Below are 26,041 nucleotides of genomic sequence, written 5' to 3'. Positions count from 1 at the left end.
TGATGTAAAGAATTACATTTATTGATTTCCAGATGTTGCAGCAACCTTGCATTCCTGGGATAAACCCCACTTGATCATGGTGCACTATCTTTTTAATATGTTTTTGTATGTGATTTGCCAGAATTTTGTTAAGGATTTTTGCATCTATATTCATCAGGGATATTGGTCTAAAGTTTTCTTCCTTGATGCATCTTTCTGGTTTTGGTATCAGGCTACTAGCTTCACAGAATGAGTTTGGAAGTGTTCCTCCTTCTCTATTTCATGTAATGCTTTGAAGAGTATTGATATTAGTTATTCTTTGAAGGTCTTGTAGAACTCAGCTGAGAATCAATTTGGTCCCAGGATTTTCTTGGTTGGTAGGCTTTTGATGGCTTCTTCTATTTCAGTGCTTAAAATTGATCTGTTTAAATTGTGTATGTTCTCCTGATTCAGTTTGAGGATCACGTCTTTAAAAATTTGTCAGTGTCTTTGAGATTTTCTATTTTGTTGGAGTATAGATTTTCAAAATAGCTTCTAATTATGTTATATATTTCAATGGTGTCTGTCATGATATTTCCTTTTTCATCACAAATTTTAATAATTTGAGTTTTCTCTTTCCTTCTCTTCGTTAGTGTGGTTAAGGGTTTATCAATTTTGTTTACTTTTTCAAAGAACCAACTTTTTGTTTTGTCAATTTTTTGAATTGTTTCTTTTGTTTCAATTTCATCGATTTCAGCTCTGATTTTAATTATTTCCTGTATTCAACTACTTTTGGTATTATTCTGTTCTTTATTTTCTAGGGCTTTGAGATGTAATGTTAGGTCATTTAGCTGCTGATTTTTTGTTCTTTTCTTGAATGCACTCCATGCAATAAATTTTCCTCTTAGTACTGCTTTCGTGGTGTCCCCAAGATTTTGATATGCTGTGTTGTCATTCTCATTTACCTCTAAGGATTTTTTATCTCCTCCCTGATGTCTTCTGTTATCCATGAACCATTCAATAGCATATTATTCAATCTCCGGGTGTTGGAGTAGTTTCTGTTTTTTATTTTATCACTGATTCCTAATTTCATTCCATTATGATCTGATAGAATACAAGGTAGTATCTTTATTTTTTTGTATTTACTAAGGGCTGCTTTATGGCATAACATCTGGTCTATTTTAGAGAAGGATCCATGTGCTGCTGAGAAGAAAGTATATTCGCTCATTGATGGGTGGAATATTCTATATATGTCTGTTAAGTCTAAGTTATTGATTGTGTTATTCAGTTCTATGGTTTTTTGGTTCAGTTTTTGTTTGGAAGATCTATCCAGTGATGAGAGCAGTGTGTTAAAGTCATCCAGTATTAATTGTCTTGTGGTCTAATTGGTTCCTGTAATTGATAAGGATTTGTTTGACGTACATGAATGAGCCCTTGTTTGGGGCATAAATATTTATAATCATTATGTCTTTCTGATTTATGGTTCCCTTAAGCAGTACAAAATGTCCTTCTTTATTCCTTCTGATGAACTCTGGCTTGAAGTCCACTTTATCTGATGTGAGGATGGAAACCCCCGCTTTTTTACTGAATCCTTGTGCATGGTATTTTTTTCCCATCCTTTCACCTTTAGTTTGTGGATGTCTTTTTCTATGAGATGAGTCTCTTGAAGGCAGCATATTGTTGGGTCTTTCTTTTTAATCCAATCTGCCAGTCTATCTCTTTTGATTGACGAGTTTAGGCCATTAACATTCAGGGTATTACTGAGATACGATTTGTATTCCTGGTCATTTTGGCTTGGTTTCTCCTTTGATTGGTTTGTTCTTTAGGGTAGTTTCTCCCTTTACTGACTTACATTGTTGTTTTTCATTTCCTCCTCATGGAATATTTTGCTGAGAATGTTCTGTAGTACAGGCTTTCTATTTGTAAATTCTTTAAACTTTTGTTTATCATGGAAGGATTTTATTCTGTCATCAAATCTGAAGGTCAGTTTTGCTGGGTATAAGATTCTTGGTTAGCAACCATACTCTTTCAGAGCTTGAAATATGTTGTTCCAGGTCCTCTAGGCTGAGAAATCTGCTGATATCCATATTGGATTCCCCTTGTATTAGGGTTCTCTAGAGGAACAGAATCAACAGGAAGTATGATTATTAAAAGGGGATTTATTAGATTAGCTTACACGACCAGAAGCTAGATAGTCCACAATGGCCATCTGCAGCTGGAGAGCTGGAAGAAACAGTAGCTGCGCAGTCCAAGATGCAGAAGTCCCAGAACAAAAAGGATCAACAGTGCTACCCTAGTCTGAGACCAGGGCTTCTAGAAACTACCTGGAGAATCACTGGTGGAGGCCACATTGGAATAGTGAAGAAGCGGGAGTACAATATTCTCAGATGATCGAAGCAGCAATCAAGGACCCCTTCAAGAAGAACTGAACTTGCATCTACGTCTGCCTCCTTGATCTTCCAGCTTTCATTCCATCATATTAGGTGGTGCTGCCCATGCTTAGGGAAGGTCTCCACTTCAGTTCACTATCCCACATGCCAATTATTCCTGGACAGGCCCTCATGGACACCCCCGGAAGCCTCTTAATCATCGGCATTTCTTAATCCAATTCAAATTAACCATTACACCCCTATATGTAATCTGTTGCTTTTCTCTGGCAGCCTTTAAAATTCTATCTTCATTTTGAATGTTAGGCATTTTCATTATAATGTGCCTTGGTGTGAATCTGTTGTGATTTTGTGCATTTGGTGTCCTGTAAGCCTCTTGTATTTGATTTTCCATTTTATTCTTCAGGTTTGGGAAATTTTCTGATATTTCATTGAATAGACTTCTGATTCCTTTGGTCTGTACCTCTGTGCCTTCCTCAATCCTGATAATTCTTAAATTTGGTCTTTTCATTATATCCCATAGTTCTTGGAGGTTCATGATTTCTTATCATCTTCTCTGTTTAATCAACTTTATTTTCAAGATTAAATATTTTGTCTTCATTGTCTGAGGTTCTGTCTTCCAAGTGATCTAGTCTGTTGGTGATGCTGTCCATTGAGTTTTTTTTTTTTTTTTTTTTTTGGTGCTGGGGATCAAACCCAGGGCCTTATGCTTAGAAGGCAAGCACTCTACCGACTGAGCTATCTCCCCAGCCCCTCCATTGAGTTTTTAATTTGGCTTATTGTTTCTTTTATTTCAAGGATTTCATTTTGGTTTTTTTCAGAATCTCTGTCTCTTTATTGAAATGATCTTTTGTTTCCTGCATTTTTTTTTAACTATTTATTGGAGGGATCATTCACTGCCTGCATTTGCTCTTTTAGCTCATCCTCTGCTTCACAGATCACTTTAATTATGGACATTCTGAACTCCTTTTCTGACATTTCTTCTATCATGCTGTCATTGTATTCTATTAATATAGCATCTTGGTTTGTTTGGAACACTTTCTTCTCTTGTTTTTTCATGTTGATTGTGTATTTTCTCCTCTAACAGTGCAGATCTGAGGTATTGCAGTTTCCCCCCTATAGGTTTATAATGACCCTGCAGGTTTCCAAAACCTCTCTTTTAAGGGGGAGATCAATATTAGCAGCACCCAGTACAAACAATATGCAGCCCTATACCAAATAGCCCCTATGAAGGAAGACATTAACAGTAATGTCATAATAAACAGGATGACCTACAGTATAACCTACAGTATACCTAAAGTATAACCAATGGGTTTGCAATGAGGACTACAATTTCTAATGGTGGACAAAGAGGATGGGGAGGGGTGTAGGATGTAACTGTTAATGGGATAAGAAGAGAGTACATAGAGGTATTAGATCATAGGAAGAGTGAAAACAGAATAAAAAAAAGTTGATTTTTAGCATGAGAAAAGGGAGAAAGAGACTCTGAGGAAACAGGTAAACAAAAGGAAAATAGAGCAAGAAAAATAAAGAAATAAAAAGAAATTTTAAAAGAAAGAAAAAAATCTATAATATAACAGTCATATACTATTCAAACCTCCCAATCTTCAGTAGCCTGATGCATGAGAGTAGCCTGATGTCCCTGACACTGAGTTTCCAGTCTCCAGTCGGCATCTCAGGATGGCAGTTGCCGCACCTTAACATGGCGGTTTTCACTTTGGGAATAATCCAAGATGGCTGCAACAGCTTCCAAATGCAATGGGAGACGGGGAGCCACAGAGGTGGGTGCTGAGTCCGCATGGGGCGCAGGTGGGTCAGGGTCCTGAAGTGGTGCCCATATACTTTTTAAACATATACTTTTTATAAAAGACATCTGTGGAATAATGCTTCAGTTTGGATAATAAATGAGTTCCCATTATGAGTTCCCTTGGTTCTTACACAGCCTCACTATATGAAGAAAGTTCATGCTGAAAATCTGAAGCAATTAATGGGCAAATATGATCAGATATCTGTACCAAGTTCTCAACCTGATGAGGAGAATCCCTTTTTGTCAACATAATGAAGCATGCAAAGAAGTCATATGACCCTTTTCAAGATGAATTTGAAGATTATACTGAAATACAGAAAGCCAGAGGCTTAGAGCCACAGACTTGTTTCAGATAGATGACAGAGGACTATTCAGAAACCTGTGGGTACAGAGAAGAGAATACTGATCCCAGATCCAGATATAGAACGTTTGATTAAAAATTCCCATCTGGAACTGCCCAGACCTACCCAAGATCATGCAATATTTCACAAACAGTGGAAAACCAGTTACTTCAGTGCTTATCAGCTTAGTATGGCAGGCTGAGACTAGACTCTCTGAGTACTGTCAGTTCCCCAAGGACTGTTTCTCAAACGAACAAGTGCCCATGAACCTTATTCAGCAATAATATAATTGTGGTTCATAAGAGGTAGAATCCAGAGTTCACAAGCACCTCTTCTCAAGAAATTGTCCTAGTGCCCATCAAGTCAGACATAAACGGGTACATCAGGAGAAGAAAAGGCACCCAGAAGATGGCAGAGAAAAACCAGAGGAGGAGCTGCTCACCCATCAGATGAAAAGAGGTTCTGAGGAATTGTATTTAGACAGACACAAGGGCATCCAAAGAAAGAAAACAAAGGTAAAGACAGAAACTGCACAGATCAGTGCAGAAAAGCTTAACCAACAGAGAAAAAAAGTTGAGATGTAGCCTCTAAGAGAAAAGATCATAAGCACAGAAAATCAAAGGACCAAGGCAAGGAAAGGACGGAGGACCATGCTTTGGGACCAGTCCCTCCTTGGATTTTGAAATTCCATACCTGGTTCTCCTTAGGTTAAATTGAAAAAAGAGTCAAGGAGGTGGGTTTTATGATGTTCATGTTCTTATCTCTTTTCTTTTGTGAACAGGTACTATTTTAGAAAACCTTAACAGAGGGACTGGGGTTGTAGCTCAGTGGTGGAGGACTTGCCTAGCATGTGTGAGGCACTGGGTTCAATTCTCAGCAGTGCATGTAAATAAATAGATGAAATAAAGGTCCATTGACAACTAAAAAGATACAAAAAAAGAAGAAATACCACAGGAACATGAAGCATTCTGTGTGCTTGCTCCCAACATGGGAGTGCCTCCTTTTCCTCATTTTCTAAAAGCACTACTACATTTTTCTTACATATAATCTGATTTCTTTTTAGGAGAATGGCTCTGTTTTAATTCATCAAATTGCTATGATTGTGAGATTATTTTCCCTTGGAAGATGATTTATTTTAAATTGGAGGATGAATAAAAGACTTGCTATTCATTTTAAGTTTGTTGGTTTTCACTAACCAGCAATTTAGATTTATTTTTTCTTTGTTAGATCTAATTTGGTAGTGTATTTTCCAGGTCGGAAAGTGGAAAATGAAATACATTAATAATAATAAACTTACGTTACATATAGTTTTAAAAGTTTTGAAGAGTCTCAACATAAAATCAGTTTATATTCTGAAAATGTTTATAATAAAGTGTTCTAATTTCTGGAAAAAAGAGTCAAAAAAAGTTGTCTTTCTGCTACACATAAGATATTTTGGTGAGTATAACAATATCTAATCTAAATGGTTTGACTGTTGTAAACTCTCATAGTTAACTCAATCACTAGACAAAATAAGAATTCTCATTTCTAGTTACAGATGATACAAACTTTTCGAGAGTTTAAGACTGAAGTGTGAGAGCACATTTTTTTGACTAAAAGGAAATAATTTTTTATTGTTTCAAACTATTAAGAATCTTCAAATACATTGTTTTACTGAATTCAAGGGCTACAATCTCTGACTCAGAACATTCAGCAAATACCTAAATGAAATAATACTCTTTTGTCCACAAGTAGTATTAATTTCTTTTTTTTTTTTAAGTTTTAAAAAATTTTCAGTTGTAGAATGGACACAGTACCTTTATCTTATTTATTTACTTTCATGTGGTGCTGAGGATCAAACCCAGCGCCTCCACATGCTAGGCAGGTGCTCTACCACTGAGCCACAGCCCCAGTCCCAGTATTAATTTCTTAATGAGATATCCTAAGCATTACATGACTTGAGGGATTTGCTACAGGCAAAGACTCAAAGAATCAGACACCAAGCTGGGGAATAATACTAACACAGAAAACTCAGGTATCAGAAGTCTAAGTCTCCTATTAATTTGGTTATTTATTAATAAGTTTTTAGAAATTCTGTCTTCCTCTCCCCATAAGTTTGCAAAAAGAATGGACTTGGTTTGACAGAGAATGTTGAGTCAGGGATTTCTGAAAGTGCAAAGGTACCATAAACTAGGTCAGAAACGAGTTGAAGGTATGACATGGTGAATGATGGTATAAATTTACCCTTTGGGCTTTTGTTTGTTTTTTGATTTTTTTAACATTAAAATTTTTGTTAAACCTTAGAGTTTATATGTAAACTGGTTTTCAACTTTTGTAGCAAAGTACACACAGATCATACCAAGTGACTTCTATTGTCATCTCTCCATTCTTGCCACTTCTTGTTCAACATTTTACTAGAGGTTCTAGCCACGGCAACTAGACAAGAAAATGAAATAAAAGACACTGAAGTATGAAAAGAGGAAGTTAAACTCTCTATTCAAGGATGACATTCTATTGAATGCAAGGAATACACTAATGAATTACTAGACCAAATAAACAAGTTCAGTGAACATTCAGGGTATAAGATCATCATATGAAAATCAATTGTATATCTAGACACTAGTAATGAATAGTTGGAAAATGAAATTAAAAAAAACAATTTCAGGGTTGGGGCTATAGCTCAGTTGGTGGAGTACTTGCCTCGCAAGCACAAGGCCCTGGGTTCAATCCACAGCACCTTAAAAAAAAAATTCATTTATAATGGAATAAAAAAGAATAAAACACTTAAAATAAATATCACAGAAGCATGATCTTTGTACACCAAAAACTACAAAAAATTGTTGAAAGAATTAGAGACTTCAAAGAAATGGAAGAACATTCTATGTTCATGAATTGAAATAGTTCGTATTGTTAAGGTGGCAGTAATCCCAAAGTGATCTACACATGTAATGCAATCCCTATCAAAATCCCAGCTGTTTTAGTTATGAGCTAAAACCTGAATGGACTTCAAGATATATACTAAGTGAAAGAAGCCAGACACAAACATGATTTCAGACATGTGATTTCATAACTCAGTGGTAGAAAATGTGTTTAGCATGCATAATCCCCTGGGCTCAATTCCTGTACCCTCCAAAAAGCAAAGCAAAACCCAAATGTTCAGAATATGCACATCCATAGAAACAATAAGTAAATTAGTGGTTGGCAGCAGGTGGAGAATGGAAGTCACGGATCATGGTTGTAGGCTTTCTTTCTGTGGTGATATGAATGTTCTGAAAGTAGACAATGATGATGGTTGTACAACTGTTGATATACTAGACACCATTAAATTGTATACTTTAAAATAATAAATTTTATATATGTGAGCTATTTTTCTTTCTTTCTTTGAGACAAGGTTTTGCTATTGCCCAACCTGGCTTCAAGCATCTAGACTCAAGTGATCCTCTTGCCTGTCTTCTAAGTATCTGGGACTACAGGCATGAACCACCACACCCAGTTATATATGTGAATTCTGAAGAAAACGTTTTGTAACAGTTTATGGGGCTAAATTTTATGGACAAAAAATATAGTCTCTTGCCTGTGTGCCACCAGGATGAGAATCCTGAGGAGTGGTCCCCTAAAAGGGAGGTGAACCTCTCAATTCAGGCAGTGAGGGTCCTTGACATTGTCAGAGAAAGGAATTTAAGGATGGGTCAAAGTCAGGCACAGATTGAATTTATTGAGAGAAAAAGAAAGAAAAGAAGGAAGGAAGGAGGGAGGGAAGGAGGGAGGGAGGGAAGGAGGGAGGGAGGGAGGGAAGGAAGGAAGGAAGGGAGGGAGGGAGGGAGGGAGGGAGGGAGGAAGGAAGGAAGGAAGGAAGGAAGGAAGGAAGGAAGGAAGGAAGGAAGGAAGGAAGGGAGTCCACACTCAGAGGCAGGGTAGGGTAGAATAGGTGTTTGAGCGGATGTGCTAACTTCACCTTACCAAGGCCTATTTACACATGTAAGATCATAGTACAGTGACATGATCTAACAGATGTTTTCAGTTCTACTTTGTGTTGTTATGTGGAACGTGACCCTTACTGGGATGAAGGACATTTACTGACATGTTGACCATTACCAGGACAGGGAAGGAGGTCATTTTCTTCTCTGATTATTCCACTTTGTGAATTTAGGTTGTATCATATTGGTGCGCCTGTGGAAAATGTCATGATCGAGGCATGTGAAAAGACTTTTAAATCTGGACTTTAAATCCATGCAAAAGCAAACTTTATATCTGAACTCTAAGTCATGGCCACTCTTGTTTAGTCCTTTCTACCTATATTTATGTTTTCTATCCTACCTTTTATGGCTCTGTGTATAGTTCTTTCATCGATCGAATTTCTCTGATTCCAAAAGCAATTCGAGTTGATACAGCCATAACACAAAACAAATATTGAATTAATTTTTCAAATAAGGCAGTTTTTGGAGGAGTGCTGGGATTGTAGCTTAGTGATAAAATGCTTGCCTAGCATGCATTAGGACCTGGGTTCCATCTCCAGCAGAGAAAAACAAGTGTTTTTTTTGTTTGTTTGCTTGTTTTTTCAAATATTTTGTCAGCATAGATTAGTCCTAAGAAAGGTTTTTGTTTTTATTTTTGTTTTCTTTTTGGTGGTACTGAGGATCAAACTCAGGGACATTCTTCCACTGACTGCATCTGCAACCCTTTTTATTTTGAGACAGGGTCTTGCTGAGTTGCTGAAGCTGGCCTTGAATTTGGGATTCCTCCTGCCTCAGCCTCTGGAGTCACTGGGATAACAGCTGTGAGCCACTGCACTTAGCTCCCTAGCAAGGATTTCTATGCATGGTGATTCATTCATCATTATACTAGAATTATGACCCTATTTGTAGATTTCTAAATAAACATGTAAAAGACTGTTCTATTAAGGTAATTGGATTCCTTAATATTTAGTGCTTTAATAGTTGGCATTTATTTTTATTATTATTGTAGGAGGGAGTCAAAAGGAGAAGCAATACTTTAGCTCTTCGTCAGACATTCTTGCTGCTTCCCCACCCATATACTGGTGGTTGAACTCAGGGTCACTTCATTACTGAGTTTTATCCCTTGTCTTTTAATTTTAAGACAGGGTCTCCCCAAATTCCTGAAGGTCTCAATAAATTGCTGAGTTACTGAGGCTGGCCTCACACTTGGAATCCTCCTGTTCCAGCCTCCTGCATCACTGGATTACTAGTGGCCTGGCCTCTAGCTACTTTCGAAATAAGGCTGTCACCACTAAATATGACTCTCATGAATTATGTAAATTCTGATCTCTATTGCTTCACCCCAGAAAAGGTAAAATAAAACTGCTTGTAGGATGTGGAGAATAGACCCCGGGGAGGACTTCCCTTACTGTTTCCCTACCAGCCCTCCTGCCTCGCCCTAAATTAACCCCACCATCAAAACTCCTCCCATGACCTGGATCTGCTAAGCCCTATAAAATCCAGACCCTTGAGGTGGCCTGACGCCATTTCCCCGCCAACCCCCAAGATGTGCCCCTCCTGTGCTGAACCCATCCATCGCTGGTCCATGAGCTCTCCCTCCATTTCCTTTTTCTTTTTACATTCACTTTAATGTGCTTTCACTGCTTACCCAGAACAGCTGCTGAAAGAAGTTTTTAAACTTAATAAAACAGTCAGGCATTGTGGTATATGCCTGTAATCCCAGTGACTGGGGAGGCTGAAGAAGGAGGATCGCAAGTTCAAAGCCAGCCTCAGCAACTTAGTGAGGCCCTAAGAAACTTAGTGAGACCCTGTGTCAAAATAAAAGGGCTGGGGATGTGGCTCAGTGTTTCAGTGCTCCTGGGTTCAATTCCCGGTACCAAAAAACAAAACAATACAATGCATACATGTCGGGGTACTGCAGACCCCCAGCCCTTCGGCGTGGCCAACATGGCGCCTGGCAAGGTGCCAAGGAAGTGCTGAGAACAAAACCAGGTACCTCCAGCAGACTAATACTCTCTGCCAACAAGTGGCGTTATTTGAGGAAGTTAATGTGATTGGTTATGGGTCCTCGTGGACACTGCATGATTGCTATATCCACACTATTGTGCTCCATTACTGTCCATGCTTTTCCCTCGTGATCTATAAGCTGATTGGTTGTTGTATGTAATGTAAGGCGCTTGCAAGAGCGGCCCGCCGCTGCTGGCCAGCCAGAAGAAGCAGACTGCAGAAAATAAAGAACTTGCCCTGATCCGGTTTCGTGTTTCTCTGCGGGCAGGGGACGCGATAGATGGTGCCGAAACACCCGGGAACGAGAAAAAATATAAGGGTAAGTTCACATAAGTTTTCAAATCAAGAAAAATTAGTTTGAGAGTTCAAAAGGTGAGACGTCTCGAGGTTCGCGGAGCAGCGACAATTCATTACAGGAGGTTCCCCAGCAGAGGGACAATTCATTACAGGAGGTTCCCCAGCAGAGGGACAATTCATTACAGGAGGTTCCCCAGCAGAGGGACAATTCATTACAGGAGGTTCCCCAGCAGAGGGACAATTCATTACAGGAGGTTCCCCAGCAGAGGGACAATTCATTACAGGAGGTTCCCCAGCAGAGGGACAATTCATTACAGGAGGTTCCCCAGCAGAGGGACAATTCATTACAGGAGGTTCCCCAGCAGAGGGACAATTCATCACAGGAGGTTCCCCAGCGGAGGGACAATTCATCATAAGAGGTTCCCCAGAGGAGGGACGATTCATCATAAAAGGTTCCCCGTGGGAGGGACGATTCAAGTGGTACCAAATTGTGTGCGTGTGTGAGTGAGCGTGTGTGCGTGCGCGCGCCTGTCTTTTGTTTGTGTGTTTAAACTAGTAAACTACCTCGTAGTCATGGGAACGGATCTGTCTAAGATTAGAATGCAGTGGCCTCTTAGAGAACTTTTAAAAAATCACGGAACACCATTAAAGGCAAACACGGCCTTCAAGTTCCTAGATACTGTAGAGAAAGTCTCTCCATGGTTTTTAGACGAGGGATTATTAAATCTTCCTCAGTGGGAACAGCTAGGAGAGGATCTGCGCGACGCGGAGAGACGCGAGCCTTTGCCAATGGGAACTCTGGCAATATGGTCACTTGTTAAATCTTGTTTGATGCAGCAAGGTAAATCAAAAAACCCTTTTAGGGATTTAAAGGGGCCTTTAGAAGAAGGAAGTCAGATCTTAGAAGAAATTAAAGAGGAACGATCATGTTCTCAGTCTTCAAAAAGAGTGGGAACATAATATAATAGCCATAGTCCCCACAAGTATTGGGAGATAATTGTTTCATGATTTTCTACATTCAAACCTAATCTGATTTCTCAACCAGGTAAAAAAAGGGTTAAAAGGTCCTGGGTGATCCTCCCTCCCCCCTGCCTGGCCTTGTCAAAGCCTACAATGGATTATAAATTACAGCAGTCTCAGCGGGAAGGAGGAAAAGTAACCTAAAAAAAAAAAAAAAAAAAAAAAAAGGGTGTCCGTTTTAAACTTAACTAACTTATTTTCTAGGATTCTTTGTTTGTTTTGTTTTTCTTTAATGCTGTATTTTTGAACTCATAATTTTGATCCTACATACCTAGGTTAATGATTTTTTTCTTTTTGATCAGTTCTATTTTTTATTCAACTGAAGTTTTTAAACATCTGTTTCATTCAATGAACATTTACCTATAAAGTTACAAGGCCTTTGATTTTATGTTATCTGTATGTCGTGCTGTCTAATGTCATGTTTTGTCAAAACTGAGCGCTCTTAATGTTAAAATTTAAAAATGGATCCAAATACTTTTATTCACGTGATTTAAAAAGGTTCAATTTAAATTGGGTAAACTAATAAAAGTAAAATATCTTTAAAAATAACTTGCAAGTCTCCAGGTGGTCAAACTAATGAAATGTTAATGTTAAACAAATGTCTAATATCAATTGCTTCTAGGACTTTTCTTCAGCAGGAAAGAGGCAACGGATCCTGTTCAGGACACTTGTCTGATATCTTGGTTTTTATAAAATAAATAAATTGGAGTTAACATGTATGGGATTACTCAAATGTGTTTGTAGAGATGTCTGGTTAATTTACAAAGTTAAAATGCTAATTGTTAAATAACATCAAGTACTTTTAACTTCTTAAATTACATGGGGTAACATACTTAACTAAGTTGGTTGTATGTATGTAAAACAGCTAAAGCTATTTAAGGTTTTTCCTAAGGTGAAATACTAATGTTCTAATATAAGCCAAAGTTTAATCTATATGGTAAAATGACATGGTAAAATGACAAGGATTTCTTAGAAACACTAATTTACTCTTAACTTTGTGTCTCTTAAGTTTTATTCTTTAGAACAATTAGTCTTAAAAATTGGGGTGTATACAATTATGGTTAAACAACTGTTAAAGTATTGTACTGTGTTACAGAGTCTAAATTTTTCTTTAAAAACTAAATTTGGTAAAAAAAGGTGTCAAGGTAGTTGTGAAATGGTTTCTAGTTGTATATTAAATGTGTTCATATTTTTCAGGTATACAAGTTTTAAAGCAGGAAATTTATCAAGCTGCTATTCTCCAGATAAACTTGTCTGTAATGGTAATTTTAAGCTTATAAAGAGTAAATTTCATTGGGGATTAATTTCTATCATTTAGTGTTCTACTAGAGGACCTGTTATCAATAGGGTATATGTAAAATTGGTTATACTTTACATTGAGATAAAAAATTTCAAATGTAAATGTATTTCTAAACATTAGAGCCTGACTTGTTTAAAGGTTAATTTTGTGAAACATAAAAATATTTTGCCACTTTGACACACAAAAGGAAAGTTAAAAGCTCTCTCAGCCTTTCTTTGATTCATGTTTTAGATACAATGTTAAATTGTGTTAATTATAAAGTTTGTATAGACTCAGGAAACAGTATATGTAAACTACTTAATGATATTTAAGGAAGAAGCAAAGATCAACATCAGAATTAGAACACTTAAGATCTATAAAGAGTCACGCCTTACCTGAGATAAGGCTCTGCCTCCCACCTTACTACATGTTAGAGTGACTCCAAAATAAGTAAGACTTCAGCTTATTTAAAGTTATAATCAAAAGATTGGTTTTTGTTGTAAAATTACTATGATCTCAAATAGGAAATATAATGTGATTCTCAGTCAAAATTCAAGATAGCTATTATACAAACAAAATATATTTTTACTCTTGCTAATTTCATTTTGTAAAACTGTTACCTGTTAATGTTTTGCAGAAGTAGCTGCTTCAAAAACACGCAACCTAGGTAACTTATGATAATAAGCCATCACCTATAGAACACATAGTAGTAACTTCCAGAACTAATACAGACTCCAGTTAGATAAAAGGGTAAATAACTGTAAAGTTATGAACATTAAAGTTAAAGCCCAGTACTCTCACTTTATGACTGGTGAAACTGGCTTGCTGGATGATTAAGATCAAACTTAGAGATTGAAATTATGAGACTAGAGGATGAAAAATCACTCAGTGCATCTGCTGCAGAGGAGGGTCATAAAAAAAAAGGGAGACATCCCTTAATGCTTCCTAAAGAAGTCACCTCATCAAGGAGACCCTGCCTAACCAATGGTACTGGAGGAGCTAAGAAGCTGCTCTTCAGTTCTCTACAAGTGGCCCCTGTGGGAATTCAGCTGACTCCTTTACAAGACAGGAACCAGGTCAATTTGACCAGCTTGATCCTAGACACCCAGCAAAACAGTAAAAACCAAAATATAGCCATTCTTGGGCATTTAAGAAAAATAATAATTAAATGTAACTTACGATGTACACTTATGTTAGTCCACTAGTATGAAAATTAGAAGCTACAAATAAAAAAAAGATTCTTCAACAAATGTGCCTGATAACTATCAAGAGAAACTGCCAGAGTCAGAAGTTTTTAGTCAGTTTAAGGCCTGCAGATCTTCCTAAGCTACACAGGTAGACTTAATCTGTGTTTGCTCGTATGATTACCTAGCCCTAAGTAACAGAAATATAGAGCTCTCTACTAAACACAGGTTATACCAATAAAGGGATATTTTACACAATCAGATGACTTAAGTAGCTTAACTATATTTTTTGGGATATCTATGACATTAAGAGTTAAATGTTGTGTTTACATTCCTGATAACCTGGACTATGTTAAAGTTCCCAAATAAAGGCCTTGTCCTTTCCAGCCTTTACTAGGTCTAGTTATGGGAACAATTTCTCAGTTCTTCCACCTCCTGGTGAAAGATTGACTTCTGTCATTTTCATGATACTCAGTGGCATGTTCCAGATGCTGCAACATTTACTTTGTACTAATTTCATTTCAGTACTCATGTCTTTTTGTTCTTCTATCATAGAAGCACCCACCCCCAGATGACTTTACAACCTGCTCCTCCCCAACCAGACTTCTACCTCGGACCCCTCGATTGACCCGATTTTTAAAAAAGGAACTCCAAACTGCTTGCCCCTCACTGCCCCCTTTCAGCTTCGAAGCAGCCAGAACGACCGACGCCCCCTTTTCCTTGAAGCAGTTGGGAGTTCCTATAGCTAAAGCGGAGAATGAAGCCAGAATTAAGGACAGGTAGTTAGTGTAGAAATAGGGAATCGGGTCAATTCGAGGAAATGAAGCCATGAAGCCATCTGCTTTGCAAATGTCAAGGATCTCCGGAGCCCATTGATTACCAAATTTACCTGCCTATAGGGGATGTAGGGTGCGCTCACTTCTTGGGACTTTCAAAATATCAGCTTTCTCCCTGCCGGAAGAAGTCTGTATTATTCCCTTTAAACAATCCAAACTATGGTCCTTACTCAACAGTACCAAATGATTAAGCAAACTGATAACCGAGGCAGGATAGACAAATGGATATAAGATTCTATCCATGATAAACAAAAAGGGGGAATAGAGGAGACCTTCAGGTCCCCTAAAGATAAACTTTCTCTTTGTCTCTTTGTTTGGGTTTTTTTTTTTTAACTCTGGGTAATAAGGGTAACCCGGTGCTTTACTGGAGCTGCGACTCAGTTTGTGTGTTTCCACGGAATAAACTAACTTACAACCTCTTTTTAGTCTCTTAGGAGGAACAGTTCAACTATGTAACAAAACAACTGCTTCTCTCAATTGTACTTCAGATTTGTGCTATCTCTCAATGTTAAAATGCTTCTAGGTTCCTGCTGGCAGACTTAATGTGTGTTCCTACCTTCCTACCAGTCCCAGTCTCTGTTACAGATGATGAATTGCCAGTATTGCTTTCCAGAAATAAGAGGGACTTTGGAATCACCGTAGCAGTCATTACCACCATAGTTGCATCAGCAGCAGCAGTCGCCGCAGCAGCTGTAGCCTTGACGACATCAGTACAGTCAGCAACTAAGCTTAATGAAGTGGTCCAGCAGACAGCTACTGCTCTGTCTACTCAACAAACAGTGGATCAACACCTAAAAGCAGGACTACTTTTGGTGAACCAGCGTGTGGACTTACTTCAAGAACAAATGGACCTTATACAAGAACTGTTAAGCGTGGGGTGTATTTATCATCTGCTGGGACTGTGCATTACACCTGTAGCTTATCATAATCTTAGTTATGCAGCAAATTTGTCTAAAATCATATCTACTCAGCTACGTGCCAATTGGTCTTATAAATTTGATAATCTTACTGCCATTCTTAGATCACAAATTGTTAGCCTTAATTCTACTAGAGTTAATGTAGCCCCTATATCTGAAATGCAAAATTGGTTATCTTCTTCCTTCAGTTTTGTAAAGCAATGGGCAGGAATGGGAGCATTGTGTGTGCTAATGATTATTGCAATTATCTTCCTCACACGCTTTATCATGCGTATACACCAAGTTCATGCCAGAGATCGCATCATTTTCCATCAAGCCATGATGGCCTTAGAGGCTGGCAGCTCTCCTCAAGTCTGGCTGAGCATGCTGGATCGGTAGTCAATGACAGGTAAGGAAGGAGGTAACCGCGTACCGACCTAAGACAGGAGCTGTAGCATGCTCTGCAGTTATCCAATGACGGGTAAGGACGATGGTTGACCACTCCGCCTAAGACAGGCACGATCCCGAGCCAGCATTCTTTTAATAAATAAAAAAGGGGGAGCTGTCGGGGTACTGCAGACCCCCAGCCCTTCGGCGTGGCCAACATGGTGCCTGGCAAGGTGCCAAGGAAGTGCTGAGAACAAAACCAGGTACCTCCAGCAGACTAATACTCTCTGCCAACAAGTGGCGTTATTTGAGGAAGTTAATGTGATTGGTTATGGGTCCTCGTGGACACTGCATGATTGCTATATCCACACTATTGTGCTCCATTACTGTCCATGCTTTTCCCTCGTGATCTATAAGCTGATTGGTTGTTGTATGTAATGTAAGGTGCTTGCAAGAGCGGCCCGCCGCTGCTGGCCAGCCAGAAGAAGCAGACTGCAGAAAATAAAGAACTTGCCCTGATCCGGTTTCGTGTTTCTCTGCGGGCAGGGGACGCGATACATACACACACACACACACACACACACACACACAAAACCCTAAGTAAAACAGGTGGGACCCAGAATAGCCAAAACAATCCTGGGCAGGAAGAGTGATGCCGGAGGTATCACAATACCAGACCTTAAACTCTACTATAGACCAATAGTAACAAAAATGGTATAGTATCAGCACCAAAATAGACAGGTAGACTACCAATGGTTCAGGATAGAAGATATAAAGACAAACCCACATAAGTACAGTTATCTCACATTAGACAAAGGTGACAAAAACTTATAATGGAGAAAAGATAGCCTCTTTGACAAATGGTGCTGGCAATACTGGAAATCCATATGCAGTAAAATGAAATTAAACCCCTATCTCTCACCCTGTACAAAACTCAACTCAAAATGGATCAAGGATCTAGGAATTAGACCTGAAACCCTACACCAAAAAGAAGAAAAAGTAGGCCCAAATCTCCATCATGTTGGCTTAGGATCAGACTTCCTTAACAAGACCCCCATAGCACAAGAAATAAATGCAAGAATCAATAAATGGGATAGATTCAAACTAAAAAGTTTTTTTCTCAGCAAAGGAAACAATCAATAATGTGAAAAGAGAGCCTACAGAGTGGGAGAAAATCTTTTTCACACATACTTCACAGAGAGCACTAATCTCCAAAGTTCATAAAAAACTCAAAAAAATTTTACACCCAAAATACAAAGAACCCAATCAATAAATGGGCTAAGGAACTGGTAAGGCACTTTACAGAAGAAAATATACAGACAATCAAAAAATAAGTGAAAAAGTGCTCATCATCCCTAGTAATTAGAGAAATGCAAATTAAAAACACCCTAAGATTTCATCTCACTCCAATTAGAATGGCTATTATCAAGAACACAAGCAATAATAAGTTTTGGCATGGATGTGGGGAAAAAGGCACACTCATACATTGCTGGTGGAGTTGCAAATTGGTTCAGCCTTCTGGAAAGCAGTATGGAGATTCCTCAGAAAACTTGGAATGGACCTACCATTTGACCTAGCTATCCCACTCCTCGGTTTATACCCAAAGGACTTAAATCAGCATACTACAGTGATGCAGCCACATCAATGTTCATAGCTGCTCAATTCACAATAGCTAAACTATGGAACCAACCTAGATGCCCTTCAGTTGATGAATGGATAAAGAAACTGTGGTATATATACACAATGGAATATTACTCAGCCATAAAGAAGAATAAAATTATGGCATTTTCTGGTAAATGGATGAAGTTGGAAAATATCATGCTAAGTGAAATAGGCCAAGCCCAAAAAACCAAAGGCCTAATATTTTCTCTGATAAGTGGATGATGATACAGAAAGGGGGGGCAGTGGCAGAGGAGAAGAGAAGAATGAAAGAACTTTGGATGGTGTAGAGGAAAATGGGATGGGGGTGGGGGAAGGAAAGATAGAATGAAACAGTATTACCCTATGTACATGTATGATTACCTGAATGGTGTGAATCTACATTATGTACAACCATAGAGATGAAAAGTTTTACACCATTTGTATACAATGAAAAAAATAAAATGAGAAATGACAGGTCAAAAAAAAAAAACAGGTAGAAGGGGGAAAGTTAAGGAAGTCACACCAATTATTATTATTACACCAATTTAAACATATGCATGATACAACTAACTGTGTGTTAGAAATATGATAGTTGTGCACCACATTTGAGATGTACCATACTTTTTTAAAAAAACTTAAAAATATCTGTCATAATATATGTACCCAAGTCTGGATGGGGTTTTGCATGTGACACATACACTTCACAAACGTTCTGAGAACTTGCTGTTGTTAAGAGACGATGAAGACCAATGTCGCACAGCTTGCACAAAGCAGCTCAGTGAATTTCATGCTATAGATATTTCTTTCTAAAAAAGCAAAGAAGTTCCCGGTAGGTCATTGCCCCTTCAAGTGTGATCCCTAGAACAACAGCCTGAGTCACCTAGGAGCCTCTCTGAAATGTAGGCTCTCAGGTCACATTGTGAACCAAAAATCTGCATTTTTTTTTTTTCAAAATCTGCATTTTAACAAGATCACCAAGTAGTGAACATCCAAATTTGAGGAGCGCTACTGCCGGACACACCTGCTACTTTGAAACTAAACTCTAACCAACTCTTAACTCCCCATCCATGCAGCAATCACAAAGAAAAGTGGGGCGGGGTGGGGGAGGTTTGGAAGGAATAAGAAATTTAGCATTGGTCAGGGACAGCTTTCACTCTGAGACCAGCAGAGGTCGTGGCCATCAGCCAACCCAAACATTTGGAAACAGTGTCATCATCTTTAGTGTCATTAAAAAAAAAGTTTTCTATTAAAATTCCACCAGTATGAGACTGATCACTTAGATTTGAGAATAAAGAAACTATTAAAAAAATCACAATATCCATCAATAAGAGTCTGCTAAATATGCTGTGATTTATCTTTACAAGAGAATATTAGGCAGCTGTAAAATGAGAAAGTTCTTTATATATTAAAGAAAAATCTTGCTATGCGGACATCGAATGAACATCTGAAAGTAGAATATTTTACTAATTTTTGTGTTTAAAAAGGAGGGAAATATACAGCTATCTAGTTGAATGTGTATGCATAAAGAACTCTGGAGAAAATACATGAGTTGATATCATTGGGGGACTGGGTAATATAGCAAGGGGAATATGATTTCCGAGTTAGCAGTGGTAGTGATGAAAGCATTCTGTGCTCTGTGGCAGTGGTGATATGGACATAGTACAGTTGTCCCATTTAAAGAATGAGGGGTTGAGACGGAGCTCAGTGGAGGAACACGTGCTTAGCATGAGTGCGGCTCAGGCTCGATCTCCAGCTCCAATAAATAAACATTAAAGAACTGTATCTTAAAAATGGGTTGTTTCAATATTAATTTAAGAAGATGATAACAATCGTCAGTTCTTCTAACAGCTTTTACTTTCACTCCTCTTTTCATCACCATCACTAACATCCACCATCCCAAGACTCAGAGATAGCAAATGGTACTACTATACATTACACTATTATGTATACTTTCACTAAGAAATGTTTGATCATGTGGATATGCCATTCCAGAACTTGTTTATCCTGTCACCTGCTGATGGATATGTGTGTTGTTTCTAGATCATTATCAATTGAATCTGCCATGAATAGTTAAGTAGTGATCTTGAATGCTTTCAGTTCTCTCAGGAAAGTAGCTGGGAATGGAATGGCTGAGTCATATGATAGGTGTATGTTGGCTTATCACTAGATACTTTGGTGCGGGGTTGTTGGGGATTTTGTGCATCCCAGGCAAGCACTTGACCACTGATCCACATTCCCAGCCCCCTGTATCTTTTTCTATTTTTGAACCATGGAAATTATTACCTATTCAAAAATTACACTAACTGCTGTAGACTGAATGTTTGTGTCCCCTCGAAGTTCATATCTTGCCAGGCTCAGTGGTGACGCCTATAATCCCAGCAGCTGGGGAGGGTGAGGCATGAGGATCTCAAGTTCAAAGCCAGCCTCAGCAACTTAGCGAGGTCCTAAGCAACTCAGCAAGACCCTGTCTCTAAATAAAAAATATTTTTTTAAAAAAGGGCTGGGGAAAAAAAAAGGGGGGGGGGGGGCGCTGGGGATGTGGTTCAGTGGTTAAGCACCCTGGGTTCAGTCCCTGGTACCAAAAAAAAAAAAAAAAATTTCACATGTTGAGTTCTAATTCTCCAGATGGGATATTAGGAAATGGAAACTTTGGAGGATGATAGAGATTAGTACACTTATAAAAGAGACCTGAGAAAACTCCTTCACCCTTTCTGCTGTGTGAGGTTCAAGTGAGAAGATGGCAGGAAGCAGCCATCACCACACACCAATTCTCCTCTTGCCTTGATCTTGGACTTCTCAGCCTCCAGAATGGAGGAAATGAATTTCCATCGTGTATAAGCCACCCCGTCTATGATAATGTTAGAGCAAGCCAAATAGATCAAGACACTAACAAAAAGGAAAAGCATATGAATTACCTTTTTCGTTTAATTTTGGGACAGAATCTTGTTAAACTGCCCAAACTGGTCTCAAATTTGAGAGTCTCCTGCCTCAACCTCCTGGATTACTGGGATGAACTGGCACGTATTACTGTGCTTCGCATAAATAACATTCTTTTAAAAATAGTCTGAATTTGCTATAACCGAATCTTGGGACCTTGACTGAGGTAAGGAGAAAGGAGGTTTTAAAAGAACTGATGGGGGCTGGGGTTGTGGCTCACTGTAGAGTGCTTGCCTATCATATGTGAGGCCCTGGGTTTGATTCTCAGCACTGCATATAAATAAAAAACAAAGGTCCACTGACAACTAAAAAATAGTTTTTAAAAAAAGAACTGATGGTTGTGTTGTCATCATTATTACTGTTGTCAAGGGATACATTAATAAAATAAAATGTACCGATTTTTAGTGTATAGTTCTTTGAATTTAACAAATGCAATATACCTACATCACCACAATCAGAAAATAGAAATTTTTTCCACCCAAAAGTTTTACTTTGATCCTTCCTAGTGGATTCCCAGACCCACTCCAGCCTCAGACAAACACTGATCTGATTTTTATCACTATAGATTAGATTTCTTTTCACACTTTCACATAAAAGTCAGACAGCCTTGTATTCTTTCAAGTAAAGTTGCTCATTCAATGTAATATTTTAAAACTTGAACATGCAGATGCATCTCATCACTAAATAGATTTCTATCATATGGATACGCTGGATCAGAATTTGTTTATCCCATCACCTACTGATAGACACACGTTATTTCTAGGTTTGGTTGTATATAAATAAATCTGCCATGAACAGTCGGGTACAATTCTTTGCATGAACACGTTTTCATTTCTCTAAGGAAAGAACCTTGAAGAAGAATGGCTGAGCCAGGCATATGGCAAGTGTATGTCAAACTTCATAAGAAACACCAAACTCCAAACTCGTTCATAACATTTAACTCCCCATCATGCGTCTATGAGCATTCCAGTTGTTCCCCATTCTCATCAACACTTCATATGGTCGACTTTTTTAAAATGAGGCAATTCGTGAACACAGCAAAATTCCTTCTTGGCAGCTGCCACCTGTCTGGCAATTCTGTCCACATTTCTCAATCCCTGAGGTATTGATTTGCAGCTTCCATCTTGGTCCCCTTCCACTATTTTCAGCCCCTCAAGGAAAGAGCTGGCAGGTCACAGTCTTAGCACTTGGATGCAAGTGACTGGGTATGACACTCTTTCCCTCATGTCTTCATAGATCTTGGTCATGAAGCCAATCCCAGCACCATTTGAGAGGTATGAGTGTGGAGCTGTGGAAGCAGTTCATAGACAGAACTAGCTTCCATTGTAGGAAGCAAGCTCTTTAAGCTTGGACAGCTTGACTGTGTCCATCCACTAGGGACTTTAAGCCTCCTAGATGTGTTGTTGTTGCAGGGGATGGAATCCCAGGCATCCCAGGACCTCTGCCTCTGAGTTACATCCAGAGTCCCAGGGATAGATTTTTGAGGCCAGCCTTTGAAGTTTCTTCTGACCCCTGGAGGGCTCTTCTCAGCTGTCGCTTTTCCTGGTTTTCTCTGGTAACCTAGTTGGTGCATGGTTTAGCTTGTTGTCCTCATGGAACTGCTAGCCCCCTCCTATTTACTTACCACCAAAATGCTCTCTGTTTTACACACATTCTTAGGCTTGAACCTCCCGCATTCTGTCCTCTTTGTCAGTTGTTTGCGGTGAGTTTTGAAGCTCTCTCTTCCTCTGCCCTGTCTTTCTGCTTCAACAAAATCCTAGTCTACCAGTGGAGAAATAAAGGCAAGAGCATTGGCTTGCTTCCCTCTTAAGGACAGCCTGACTTTACAAGCAGGTGCTAGACCGGGTTGGCTGCCTCTGGTCTTCTTGGCATGCCCTTTCCATTGGGAAACCTCCTTCCTATAAGCAAGTGGGGCAAAGGTGATTGTTTTAGTCAGCTATTTCACTGCTGTGACTAAAAGACCCAACCAGAACAACTGGAGAGGAGGAAAAGTTTATTTGGGGACTCATGGTTTCAGAGTTCTCAGTCCACAGAAGGTCGGCTCCATTCCTTGGGGCTCAAAGTAAGGTGGGAGAGTGAGGCGGAGGGAAGCAGCTCAGATGATGATCAGAAAGCAGAGAGAGACTGCACTTACCAGATACAAATATATAGCCCAAAGTCACACCCCAATGCCCTACCTTCCCCAGTCACACCCCACCTGCCTTCAGTTACCACTCAATTAATCCCATCAGGTGATTAATTCACTGATTGCGTTAAGGCTCTCATGACGCAATCACTTCTCTGAACCTCCGTGCATGGACACCTCACATCCGAACTATAACAGTGATGGTGTCTGAGGACTCAGCCTGCCACGACTGGTGTAGAGTCTCCACTTACGAATGAGTCAGGTACGGGAAGGTGAATGGCGTCCTTGATTACATGGCTTCGCTCCCCTGGAATTTAGCCTCTGTGACACAGAGCAGGTAATGCTGGCAACCTATCCTGCCCGGGAGACACTGTGGTCCTTGCCAGGGACTAGGGGAGATAAGGAGCTTTATCTTTTTTTTTTAAATTTGTTCTAAATAATTAAACATCACAGTAGAATGCATTTTGACACATTGTACACAAATGGAGCGCAACTTCTTTCCCTGGCTGAATATGGTGTAGAGTCACTCTGGTAGTGCAATCACACATGTATATAGGGTAATAATGTCCACCTCATTCCCCATCATTCCCATCCCCATACCCCCTCTCTCCCCTCACTCCCCTCTGCACTATCCAAAGTTCCTTCATCCTCCACCCCCCATTATGGATTAGCATCCACTTATCACAGAAAACATTCAGCCCTTGGTTTTGGGGGTTTGGCTTATTTCACTTAGCATGATATTCTTCAGTTTCATCCATTTACCTTCAAATGTCATTATTTCATTCTTCTTTAAGACTGAGTAATATTCCATTGTGTATATGTACCACATTTTCTTTATCCATTCATCTGTTCAAGGCTATCTAGGTTGGTTCCATCTGCGTCACTGTAGTATGCTGATTTTAAGTCTTTGGGGTATAAACCTAGGAGTGGGATAACTGGGTCAAATGGTGGTACCATTCCAAGTCTTCTGAGGAATCTCCATATTGCTTTCCAGAGTGGTTGCACCTATTTGCAGTCCCACTAGCAATGTATGAGTGTGCCTTTTCCCCCACATCCTAGCCAACACTTGTTGTCCAGGATTTATAAGGAACTCAAAAAACTTAGCACAAAAATAAATAAATAAATAAGTCAATCAATAAATGGGCTAGGAACTGAACAAACACTTCATAAAAGAAGAAATAAAATCAATCAACAAACATATGAAAAAATGTTCATCATCTCTAACGATTAAAGAAATGCAAATTGAAACTACTCTAAGATTTCATTTCACTCCAGTCAGAATGGCAATTATCAAGAACACAAGCAACAATAAGGAGCTTTATCTAAGCCACGCCTACCTGGAGTAGAGCATCTGTCTGCTAAGCTGGGGTTGAGGGATAGAGAGAAGGTCATGCCTCAAGTGCCATAGACACTTGCTGTTCTTACCAAGATTTAAGTTTCTTGGATAAATATTTCTTCATTTGTTTTATGCCCTTGTGACAATTTATAGCGACTCTAAGTAGTTGTTGTAGTAGCTTTGTAAAATTTTTACCAGTTATAATGGATTCACAGAGCCCTTCATTCTGGAAATGAGTTTCTGAAATATACTGAAATACTGTGTTGTGCCTTCGATTTACATGTCCTTGATTAATAATAAAGGTGGGCATTTTTTTTTCACATCTTCCTGGGTCATGTGCACCAGTCTGCACCCTTTTGCCTTCAGACCTATGTCTCAGTACTTTCTTGTCCTGGCCCTGGTAGGTTCTGTTTCCAGGCTCCAATGCCAGCTGGATTCTGGATGAGACTGGTTAACGAGAGGCACTAAAGGAAAGAAAGGAGGGAGAAGCCAGTGATTTCTCCCTTCCAGTATCTACCTTAGGCTTCACCTACTGCAGTTTTTGCTCCAGCTCTGGCTGTCTGACCACTGTGGCTCCTGCTTTCACTGAGTAATGCAGCATGTTCTCCTACCTGAGGAGGGATCAGGAGTGGTTTTTCATATTGTCCTCCCTGTCCCCATTTGCCTCTCAACAATCCTTCCCTTGTGTAGTCAGTGCCCTGCAGTAAGTTCCTTCTGTTGCTATTACCTGGAATAGTGTCTGAGTTTGAGACAGTGTTAGTGCCTCTTTTTCTGTTAAATCTTTATTTTGCTCACTTTTTTCTATTTTTCTACCCCTATTTTCTTCTTGGTTTTTAAGAGTCCTTCACATTTTAACTACTAATCCTTTCTTGATTATGTTAGAAATGTCTTCTCTCAGTTTCTGATTTGTCTTTCATTTTTGTTTATGGTGTCTGATTTAACAGTTCTTAAATTCAAAGAAGTAGTTTACTTTTGAAATACATTTTATCTTGTTTTCCTTTTTTGTTTGTTCTTAGTGCTGGGGATTGCATGCTGGGCCTTTTGTGTGCTAAGCACATGCTCTACCGCTGAGCTACATCCCCAACCAAAAATATGTATTCATGATGCTTTTGCACCTGAAGACATCCTCTCCTAACCTCTCTAAGTAATATAGTTGCCTAAATCCAAAAGTCTCTTAGTTTCATGCTCCACATTTAAGTTACAAAGTAAGTTGGACTAACTTTATTGTTCAGTGTGAAGTGGGTTCAATTTCATTAGAAAACTTTTCCTTTTCCTCACTGAACTTCTAGTTCACACACTTACAAGGACTCATTTCTGGAACTTCTATTTATTTATGGACCTTTTATCTATAAACCTATAGTGATTAAAAGGCTGAAGTGAATAAAGAATGTTTGCTGGGGCTGTGGCTGTGGCTCAGTGGTACAGTGCTTGCCTAGCATGCGTGAGGCACTGGGTTCGATTCTCAGCACCGCATATAAATAAATAAATAAATGAATAAATAAACAAATAAAAGGTCCATCAACAACTAAAAAATATTTTTTTAAAAAAAGAATGTTTTCTGTACTTTTATGAATTAAAAGCTGACCAAGCTTCCCATAGGCTAGTACCTATCAATATTGTTTTTAGCTCTCAAGTGAATCCTTAGTAAAATGATCATAAAAGTGAATT

General features: G+C 38.9%; 1 long non-coding RNA gene and 1 pseudogene across 1 annotated transcript in view; one reads left to right on the top strand and one right to left on the bottom strand.

Annotated features, from left to right (window-relative positions):
* Positions 1 to 26,041, bottom strand: part of LOC124961858 (uncharacterized) — a 98,067-nt gene that overhangs the window by 45,277 nt on the left and 26,749 nt on the right. The window lies entirely within an intron of this gene.
* Positions 4,404 to 5,176, top strand: LOC124961856 (lysine-rich coiled-coil protein 1-like; annotated as a pseudogene).

Source organism: Sciurus carolinensis, chromosome 12 (assembly GCF_902686445.1).
Source record: "Sciurus carolinensis chromosome 12, mSciCar1.2, whole genome shotgun sequence".
Lineage (NCBI taxonomy): Eukaryota > Metazoa > Chordata > Mammalia > Rodentia > Sciuridae > Sciurus > Sciurus carolinensis.
Note: the sequence above shows the minus strand (reverse complement) of the source record. Positions and strands in the feature narration are given on the sequence as shown.